Here is an 11,550-nt window from a genome sequence, read left to right as displayed (position 1 = left end):
AGTAGGATAAAACTAGGCTATCAAAAAAACTATCTAGGCTACATGATGGCATTTGACATCTGTCAAAACATTTGTTAATTTGGCAATAATCCTTTACTTTTAATAATATGTACTATATTTATGTATTTTCTATATGTTTAGTATGGTTAATATTTATAAAGAATTCTCCAATCAGTCAATACACACACACACACACACACACACACACACACACACACATACATACACAAACACACACACACACACATTCATACACAAACACACACACACACACATACACACACACACACACACACACACACATACATACACACACACACACACACACACACACACACACACACACATACATACACACACACACACATACATACATACATACATACACAGACACACACACACACACACACAAGCAGGCTACAGCATTATTCATGAGACATCATTCTGGGTTCTGACAGCCTGTCAGCTCTCAGTTAAAAAGAGAATGACAGTGTGAGGCAGACCCAAGCCCAAATCATCCCAAACAGACAGGCTTCAACTACCAAGAACAGTGAGGTGGGAGTCAGCATGTGTATGCAATCATAACTATAGCTTTGAGGATATTTGCGGGTATATGAAACACAAATTGTCCTTGGAAACAATGAAAGCAAAAACAGCCCACAAACCTGTAGAATACACAGCACAGAACCTCCTTGAGTAAACTGACAAGCAAGAAACCAAGCAGGGTCTAAAACCTGACACCTGATCTCGATCAATACAGTGCAACCATACACAAGCATACACATACATTAACAAACAAAAACACACACACACACACACACACACACACACACACACACACTCACACACACACACAGGCGCGCACGCACACACACACACACACACACAGACACACACACACACACACACACTAGGTCAAGGTTGTTCTACTTCTAGTTTCAAAACTGGATTTCCCTACAGTAACTTGCCTCCTGACACAAGAGATATAGTATACCCATTTCTTGCTACAGACATCTAATCAATGTCTTTTCTTCTTCTATTGTCAATCAATAACTATTATTCTCAAGGGCCGATCAATCAGCCTCTGGGTGGTGGCCATTTCAGCGCTCACTATACTTCACTGCAGGATCCCCTCGTTACCCAGTCAAGCGCTAACAAGAGAGATGAACCCAGACTCACAGCAACCTTCTTTATCGACAAGACGGCAAGAAATGAGTTTATTGTTTCAGTCATTTACCTATTGAGCTTCTCTCTCTCGCTCTCGCTCTCTCTCTCTTTTTTTTGTGTGTGTGTCTCTCTTGGCTTTAATGGTGTGGGAGCATGAATTGTTGTATAATGAAGGCTTCCCCAGCACATATTCCCCTCATTACACACACACACACACACACACACACAAAGGCACATTATTGATACTGCACACAGTAAAGTGGTCCCTCAGAAACCCCTGGTCTCAGGAGTGTGTTTCATTAGCCGTGAAAAGAAATACAGGCCTATCATACATGGAGCAAAGCAGCACAGACACACACAAAGTTGTGTTTGGAAGTTTTATCCCAACACAGCATCACAATCCAGGATTTGCATAATAATAATAATAATAATAATAATAATAATAATAATTTCAATTTATACAGAAACTTTCTCATATCCCAGTACAGGAAAAAAAAACTATTAAGAAACAAGTAAACAGGTGGTGGACAACTTAAAAAATGCTAGAAAACTTGTACGGTAAATTCCTGAGTAGAGCAGCAGATCCCTAAGCACTGGGCACTGTGAGCAAGACAGCTCTGACCTGCTGCACTACGAGCTGGCCAGTAAGCTGAGCGGTGTCAAGACTCTTGACAGAGAGTGGCATTTCTCCAAAATGGCTCTACCCAGGAAAATCTTCCATTTCTGCATTTGCCCAACAGGCACAAGGGGCAATCCAGGAATGCCACAAAGGCCATTTGAGAGATAAAAGCAATAGCTTTATTCAGAGTAAGCAGCTTCATGGGTCTTTTAAACTTTTGTTTGGAAAATACACAGGCATGACCTTTATACAAAGGTCATGACCTTTATACAAAGGTCATGCCTGTGTATTTTCCAAACAAAAGTTTGTTTGTCTATGTTGTAATTGTCCACTGTAACAGTCGATGTTGCCACTTGTCTATGTTGAATTTGGTCACCTCCACCCCTTAAATGTATCGGGGGAAATTTCTGACCACTCTGACCAAGGAGTAGTTCTTATTTCCATTGTATATTTACTTTATTTTTACATTTTATTCCATTCTGTTCTAGTCTATTCTGTTCTACTTTATTCTGTTCTATTCTATTACAGTAGTGGAGTTCAGTATTGCTACAAGTGAACTGAGAAAAGGCTACAAAAATCTGTTCCTTTTTCCATGACTAATATAATAGCTATTTTACATTCATTTCATTATTTCCAAGGTTTATGACAGGCAAATTTAGTCATAAATAACAGTGAAATAATCTCCCAATCCTTGCCTTACTATGCCATTAATCTATAGCATACTACAAATTAAAATAAATTTTTAATCTTCTATTTTATATCACATATTCTTTGTGTTTCTGATCATTGCCTTGAAGCCAAAAAATATAGCAAAGGAGCATCTTTAACTAGCATTCATACGAAGCATGTGTTCATAGTAGGGAAGCTTTCCAATCAGCGTGGCTTCCAAGAGCAAAGTTAAACAGACTTTGATTCAAAAGTTGAAAACAATTAGAGAATTCAATGGCAACTTGTGCTACCGCAGAAAGTACTATGGTCATATCATTGCTTTCTTTGTCTTGCTTCCAAACGTCAGTAACTTCACAGTTCATTTTACGAAATATGCTGTTTCCTCTACCTGGCTGTCACTCTCAGCTTGGCTGTGAGCATCTTTTCAATGACAAATAAAGACAAAGGTAGTGTTGCAGGTTGAAGGATGCCTGTTATGTTTCCATGGCTCTGTAAAAGGTGCACACCCCACTTTTGACAGACTCAGAGCTTTCAGGCTCCTACGGGCATCGAGTGAGACAGGACGCACTGCTCAGCACGATTGCTATCCTGGATCAGAGTCTCCAAGTACTATGCATCCTCAGGCATGTGAAGCCCATGGGCCCCAAACTGCATACACCACACATTCTGTGCCTTATGCTCCTATTGATGCAAGAATTATGCCATAATTGTTTTGCTGGAGAAAGAAGCTGGTTAGGGATTAGAAGGGAGATTGCCATCTTTTGCTATCTTGGATTTGGATTGAGATAAATGTTTTCGTAGAGTATGTGTGACAGCCACGCTGGAGCTGGGTGTTTTCTGATTTAGTGTTAAATTTGCGTGATGTAATCAGATGTCATGCCTTTCGGTTACCACAGACCTGTGAAGGCTATGACCAATCAGTGGTTTTATTATTAAGGTGATACAAGCAAAGAATGCTGACAGTAGGAGTTCAGGAAGATTTAAAAGGCTCTTAAAGGTTCTCTGGCATTTTACAACACCTGGCCCCGTCCTTGATTGTAAGACACAAATGTTTTATAAGCAAATGTTTGAGCTCTCATGATGATTCTTTGCCATTTGGTCAGTGCCATCCTAATAGGGTTCCTCATGGGTTCCTGATTAGAACCCTTTTTATCTTCTTACCCTTGTTTTCGGTCTGAAGATTTATACTATCCATTAACTAAGACCAAGGTCTATGACAGAATGCCTCACATACATAACCCCGTGACTGCAAGGTGAAGTCTCCGGTCCGTCAAATAAGATGAAGCAGCAGAGCCATGTACGTTTCCAAGCTGTTAAGAGAACATCTAACACAGTAGAAAAGTTTTGAGTTTTGCCTTTTTGCTAATGCCAGAGAATACATCCTGGGCCCTGGGCCTACGCAGAATCTCAAAGTAATGCCAAAATCATGAGCAACAGACATAAAAAATGAGAACAGTTCCAGTCTGAGCACATGTTTGAAGCAGGCATGGTGGAGTCACTTCCTGAGAAGCTTGGACACAAGTGTCTTGACTGATTGTTCCACACCAGCGTCAATGTCGTAACTATGTTTGGCACTGACAGACAACTTCATCTTTAAATAAGATTAAATGGACAGTGACTTTTTATAATGACTCCAATTAAATTAAAGGCAGAACTAAAATTCTTTTTCAGGACAAAATACAAAACAGGTCATCTAGCTCTATGTGTATGACTTTTACTAAGCTTTCATTATTATTTTTGTTGTTGTTGTTGTTGTTGTTGTTACTACTACTACTACTACTACTACTACTACTACTACTACTCTTATTATTATTCAAGTTCTTGTTGAGTCCAACTCACATTAAAACACAAGGCCGCAGTTTTATTCATAACTATTCCTAACCTTTAACGCGGGTTTACTGACGCGCTCCCCGCATTATACTGCAAGCTAGCAAACACTGCTCGTCGCCACAGTTTGCTAATAGGGCATTCTACCGCCGCTGGTGATGCTTTGTACTAGCGGTCCGTATCGACAAAGCTGACAATGGAGAAGTGGCCCCTGTCCAAAGCAAGCCCGGGCGGATACTGTAGCTGCACAGCACAAAGGCGCTGCGGGATTGCCCGTGTTCTTCACAGCAAGCGCACCCAACACGCAGCCTACGGAAAGAGAGGGGAGGAGAGGTCCGCTCCTTTCTCTCAGCCTGAGTGACGGTTCCAGTAAGAGGAGTCAATTATGCTGTCAAAACCAATTTGATAAACCTCCCTCTATTGATACTGGGCTCGGGTTTTAATGGAGTATCTGCACATATACCCTAAAAATGGTCTGTTGATTCCGAGCTGTTTTCAAAACGAGCCCCATCCTCGTACTTGATAGCGGCCGCTGATAGTTAGGCGGTGGGTGAGTTTCGTGGTGGGTGCGTGGGAGGAGGGGGGTGACTGCGCATTAGTTGCTGCAGAAATACGATTTTCATCTATCACAAGTCTCATACTCGTGTCTTGCGCTACGACCGGCGCGTTTCCCCAAAAGCACATTTTGCTCCCCATGGAATGCGCTCCCACGCACTGTCTCGAGTACCGTGCAACGGAGTATGATCGGCCCCACAAAGAACACAGCACCTGCGGAGACTCTCTCGCTCTGTCGCTCGCGCTCTCTCTCGTGCGCTGGCACTGTCGCGGTCCGTGCGAAAAGACAGTGACTGCAGTGTGTATGTGCAGCTCGTGCCATCGCAGCGGGTTCAACTCTTTTGCCAGCACCGCATCACCGGAGTTCTGGGACGATGTCTCAAAGAGAGCCAACATACTAAACAACATACTGACTACCGTGTCCTGTCAAATTCACTTGAATCATCTTCTGATGTTAAACAGACGAAAAAACATAGCAGCTGGATAAGGTGAAAATTTCCATGTGTTATTTCGCTCGGTTATGTTTCCCCAGTTGGTATTCTCATAATTATAAAATTGCATTTTATTTTAAATAAAGCACAAATTTACTCATCACGTCACGAACACTTCTGTGATGACTGAAAGGACGCGATGAGTACGACGCTCAAATCAGCAATCCACCTGAGATACGGCGTTGCTGTTTTACAGATTCCGTCTAGCAATGTATTTCCCATCACAAAATATCTGTTCTTAATTCACAAGTGTGAGGAATAAACATCCCGTTAATGCTGCATGATCATATTGGCAACTTTGCACGCACATGAGTCGTACTCGGAACGGATCAATTCTCCACCCCCGCATCACCGCGGAGCCTCTTCAAAGCATACACTTCAAACTTTGTCACGGACATGACAGGTTTCAAGAAGCAGTGGCTTACCGTCAGCTCTCCTCCAAATCGGTCCGCTAGCAGCGGTCACACGGGATGAGACTTGGTCACGGCACCCAGGTACATCACGGCAAGATTGGCTCCCCAGACATCACTCATATAAGCGGGGAAACAAGAGAGCTGATCAAAATCATCCATCCAGAAGACCGTGCATCTGCGTAATTCCACTGTAAGCGCCGTTACCCCGTAGTCGCCAAGTTATAAAACGGGTTTCTTTGATTCTCGGCCGCTGTATTCAGCGAGGACTGTGACTTTATAATATAAGAACAGGCAAGCAAGAACTGCTAGGTGTCTTATTTATGGGGGACCCCTGACTAACGGTGCGCTCTATTCCGGGGGATTTTCTGTAGTTTCTTCAACCGCGGTCCCGTGTCTCACGCATGAGCCCGCGCGATCCGGAGTTAGACGCCGCGTGCCGTAAAGGGAAACGATTTGAGAATTCGCAGGTATCCGGTAGCGCGAGCTCCTGTGGGGTTTTCCTGCGAGACACGATACGTGCACGCACACAGCTCGCGCGCCGATGAAGCAGTCTCCTTGGTCCTAAAGTCCGCGACACGCACTCAAACGCCACGAACCAGCGCGCGTGCTGAAAGGCATCAGTGATTTAGAACTGACCTCGTTCAGGAAAATTATATACCATTATATGTGCACATATTTTAATGAATTATCAAAAAAATGTAGTTGAATATATTTAAACATACTTTCGTGGTGTTACAGGTAAACAATTTACGCCTGATTGGTAAATGGGTTTGTCTAAGTGGTATACAGTAAACACAGAACAATTTTGCACATAAGATTAAGACAAACTGGTTAGGAATGATATGTATTTGATACCAATGACAACAACAGCTCTTTAACACAGTTGCTGTGAATATAAATCTTTCAGCATTTGCTATAGCAGTTCTTAAGATGTAAGACAGGTAACTGGCCTTCTGACCTGACTTTCTTTTTATTCTGAAGTAATAATTCATCATCAAAGAATCAAGCAACCCCAGTTTAGATACAGCAGTCGAAAACAAGATTTTATTTTGAAGGGATGTCATGCGTGAAGGAACTTTGTAGGCTACTCAGTTATCAGAAAATGAAATAAACACAGTGGAAGCAACAGGAGGCTATTGATGCACTTGGTTTACACATCACGTAAAGCTTTGAATTTATCTTTGGTAAAACACATACATTGTTAAATACAAATAATATAGTAATAATATATATCATATATAATAATAAATAATAAAGTCATATAGTGAATCACCATTTTAAAAAGGTTCTCAGGATTATCAGCATTCCGATTGAAAAGTATCGTCTTCAAAACCTTCAAAACCAAAACTTGAATTCTAACAGCGATGGACATGTTTTGAAATTTTTGCAGACGAGTGAATCCTAACCCCCTGCTGAAAGTCTTTCTTTTAAAATATTTATTACAGCATGCAGTGACAAGAAAAATGTCTTATTGCTGGCGTCCATCCTGGATCTACGCGTTTCAAGATGATATGGTGCCCCATGACTCTGAACAGCCAGTCACAAAGACCGAACACTGGCAAGCAACGAGGGTGAGATGTCGAGTGTCTCGCCTAAGCCAGTGGGTTCATTGCACTGTCCCTATCCCGATTGTCGTCTCTTCCCAATTGCTGCCTTGTGGCTATGTTCTGGAAGGCAAATGCTGGAATTTGCCAAGCACTCAGTAGAACTGTGAGGGTGTGACAGTTAACTTAGAATAGAAGCCTAAAGTGATGTGCACGTGTGTGTGTGTGTGTGTGTGTGTGTGTGTGTGTGTGTGTGTGTGTGTGTGCATTTGTGACTGTGTGTGCATGTGTGTGTGTTTTCCCAATGACTTTGCTGTCCTGTCCTGTCCAGAGTGAGTCTCTCACTCTGTGAGTTGCATAACAATGAGGAGGTTCACAGCAAAAGAAAAGCCCACTCAAAGGATATGCACGCACGCACACACACACAAACACACACGCACACACACACACGCACTCACGCACACGCTCTCACACACACACACACACACACACACACACACACACACACACTCACGCACACACACACACACACTCACACTCAGACGCACACACTCACACGCACACACACACACGCACTCACGCACACGCTCTCACACACACACACACACTTACACACTCACGCACACACACACACACACACACACACACACACGCGTGCACACGCACACGCACACACACACTATTATAAAATAAATGTCATGTTAACCTCCTGACAAAAGTCAGGATTTCCTTTACCACAAGAGTAGATAATCCAGCTATTCAAATACTCTATAATAAATGAGTACCTAGGATAACTCTGAGCAAACAAAACAACAACAACAACAAAAACACAGAACCTGCATTTGGAAAGCATGCATTTAAACCTGATTTATTTTTTACGGTGAATGTAAAATTGGTGTGCGAAAACTTGAAGCTGCAATCTATATGTCCACCAGTTTCTTGTGTTTTACCTTTGCACACATTGTAAAATATGGTTAATGGATTGCATACTTGTTACATTTAAACTTTTTAAAATATATATAATATAGTACCTCCAGCACTGTGATATTTTTCTTCATGTTAATGTTATAGCCAACAAATTTGTGCAAGTGGCAGTTTCCTGGAGAGGCGGAGCAAATGACCTTTGGACAAGTACCTTTTTTACTGTGCTCGGCCGCAGTGAAATATGGGGATATGACCACACTCCAGAGCCAGTGAGCCAAAGTCAGAACGGAGGCACCTGATCCCCGAAGCACAAATCTTTCTGAAATCATGTCATAAAAACTGATCTCTATAAATGAAATTAGAAACCAGCAGTACCTCGCACAAAACAAGCGAACAAAACAGAACATTATTTCAGCAGTGTCCCTGGTAAAATACTTGGGGTATTTTTTATTTTATTCTAACGATCTATTTGATTTGATTTCATAGCCTCTCTCAACATGGAAATAATTATTAGAGATCTGAAAGGATTGTCTCTATCCTTCCCTCTCTTTAAATTTGCATGTCTGTATTTTTCAGGGTCAGAAGACTAACAAGATGGCAGTGGAAATGAGACTATAAGGAAAAGGGATATGAGTATAGTCGTCTATTTAAAACCTTCTCTTGTAGGGAGTGTTATATTTTTAGAGGATAAGGATTTTACCACAGTGCTTTGATTTTACAGTCTTTTTTAAAATAAGTGGTTAGATGTGTGAAAAAGTTTATTAAACATTTGGAGTAAACAGCACAGTTCATAGAGCCACACTGAGAGTAATAGTACACAGAAAAAGCTATAAATGATCATGGGAGAGTCTCTCAAAGGCTTTGTAGCACACTTTGTAGCGCACCGTAATGTAAATGTAAATGCAAATCGCACAGATTACTGTAGGATGAGTGTCAGTCTGAACTCTCTCTCCAATAAAAAATCTTCAAGCTATCTTATTATTATTAAAAAAAAACATCTACAAACACACTAATGAGTATGCAGCAAATAACAGGCAGATTCTAACAGGAATAACTGCCTTATAGCCCCACTGAAATATTCAGTTGACAATGCTGGCGCACAGCATGGTTTGGTATCACAGGCATATGCAAGTTCAAACCCACACGATTGACACCCTGAGACCTGGGTAGCGCCATTCCTGCAAAGGTATTATTATATATCATAATGGGAAATTATGACTGCAGTTCATCACAGTAATCTAATAGCAGCTCTGTTTATTATGTTGTCATGGAGATCAAGTGGAGACTGATAACGGGATAATGTAATTCGATATCTAATATGATGTGGACCCTAACGGTAATTTTGCACTCATTTAAGATGCCGCTCCAAACAAGTCATTCAGCCTTCTGCATTAAAAATGACAGACATTTTCGCTCCTCCTCTCTCCTTGTTTGCTTGCTCTGTGTGTGTGTGTGTGTGTGTGTGTGTGTGTGTGTGTGTGTGTGTGTGTGTGTGTGTGTGTGTGTGTGTGTGTGTGTGTGTGTGTGTGTGTGTGTGTGTGTGTGCATGTGTGCATGTGTGCATGTGAGTCTATTTCTGTGTGCCTGGGTATGTATGCAGTGATCAAAGGCACTTTGATGTATGTGTTACTTGGTGGAGGGCGGGCTCCCAAAGCGTAATGCCTGTCAGTCAATCACCCCCGACCTTCAATGCTGTAATCCACTGTGATTGGTCAGGGTCTAATGCAAACTGTCATTATTGTTTTTATTGCCTTTTCACAGTATCAAACTTCAAGTTTATTTGCATGTTTGTGTATATGTGGTGTATTTGTGTGTGTGTGTGTGTGTGTGTGTGTGTGTGTGTGTGTGTGTGCGTGTGTGTGTGTGTGTGTGTGTTTGCTGCTTGAATATCTAAATTTCATATTACAACATCTTACATCATACTGATAAAAACATATATGCTATTAAAATCATGTTAATACAAATATTGTTTTTTCCTATAAAATTTGTTTCTGTGTAAAAACTGTAAATTATCTGGCTCTGATAATATAAATGCTACAATGATAATATGACTTAATAAGGCAATACATTAATAAGTAATACATAATAAACTCTCTACTTATCTTTCCCGAACCCCCAACACCCGCCCCCCCAGACTGGAACACCCATAGAGAATTAGTCAGAAAAGGAGCAAAGGTAATTATCTTATTCTGGTTATGTGGGTTAATCAGAGGTGGCTCTGAAGGCCTCTAGATTAATATGAATCTATATAAAGCCCTCAATTCTGAGTGTCCTCCACCGTCCAGAACTTTCTACACACCATAAGAAATATTAGGAGACAAAGGGATTTGGGGTAGTGGTGAACAATGAAGCATGTAAAACGCTTACAGTTGTGGCAGTGTATATGCTATATTCAAAATGATATTATCACCACGATCTCACTATTACCTTCAATTTGAACTTAGCAAGCTACATTACCTCAGTTGTTGAAGTGAATCACACTCATGAGTAAACAAAACACAATTACAGACTCTAACCAGCACACAAACACAGGTAGGATTGATAGCTGACGCATGTACACCTACACCATACTCAATAAGAGGCCCATCATTCACCCAGATTCCCATACTCAAACCTCAGTAATTAGACAGAATATAAAGCATCTGTGCCTTTCCTAGCAGCTGTTGAAGTCTTTAGTTTTGAAAGCATGAGGAGCACAGACAGACAATGCTGCTTTAACCACAGGCCATCTTTTAGCAGTCAATGTAGCATACATACATTTTAAAAATAATGAACAAACACCATTCTAATGTATATGACTCAAGCTGCACTAACAGAGTTCTACAATTGTCATCAATCTTTAGACTTATATTTTTAAGGACATTTCTGTGGCTGATTTTAATAGTAGGGATATATTTGCATATTTAACATTGAATAACATGAAACATAAAAGGTGCAGCTAAAGGAAAGGTTGCACTCATTATACATTGCATGCTTTTGAGGGGGTACTTTTTGAATGAACTGGCCAACTGAAGTAAATAGTCTAGAAGATGTGAAAACACCCAGAACAATACTGAGCGGGATGCTGTGAATAGAGAATGGCTGCATGTTGTCTTACCTGCAGCCAACAAAGTGACTCTGAGAGAAGTGATGAGTAAATGGACTGTTTCTCTGTCTTCACCAAAAGCACACATTCTTTCTTCCACAACAATGCCAAACACACACACACACACACACACACACACACACACACACACACACACACACACACACACACACACACAGACATACACACATACACACACTCACACTCATGCACGCATGCGCACACACACATGTGCATGCACACACACACACACACA

The 11,550-nt window shown here is 41.2% G+C and overlaps 1 protein-coding gene across 4 annotated transcripts in view; it reads right to left on the bottom strand.

The window, feature by feature from the left end:
• Positions 1-6,243, bottom strand: part of il1rapl1a (interleukin 1 receptor accessory protein-like 1a) — a 66,265-nt gene extending 60,022 nt beyond the window's left edge. For all 4 annotated transcript variants that reach the window (XM_081720590.1, XM_035522922.2, XM_035522923.2 and 1 more), the window contains exon 1: positions 5,754-6,243. The gene's annotated coding sequence lies outside the window, so the exon portion shown is untranslated. The remainder of the gene's footprint in view (positions 1-5,753) is intronic.
• Between the last annotated feature and the right edge of the window lie 5,307 nt (positions 6,244-11,550).

The sequence above is a fragment of the Electrophorus electricus genome, chromosome 9 (genome assembly GCF_041902795.1).
Source record: "Electrophorus electricus isolate QZ-2024a chromosome 9, ASM4190279v1, whole genome shotgun sequence".
NCBI classification, from domain to species: domain Eukaryota; kingdom Metazoa; phylum Chordata; class Actinopteri; order Gymnotiformes; family Gymnotidae; genus Electrophorus; species Electrophorus electricus.
The sequence above is the reverse complement of the archived record's forward strand: the minus strand, read 5'-3'. Positions and strand labels throughout refer to the sequence as shown.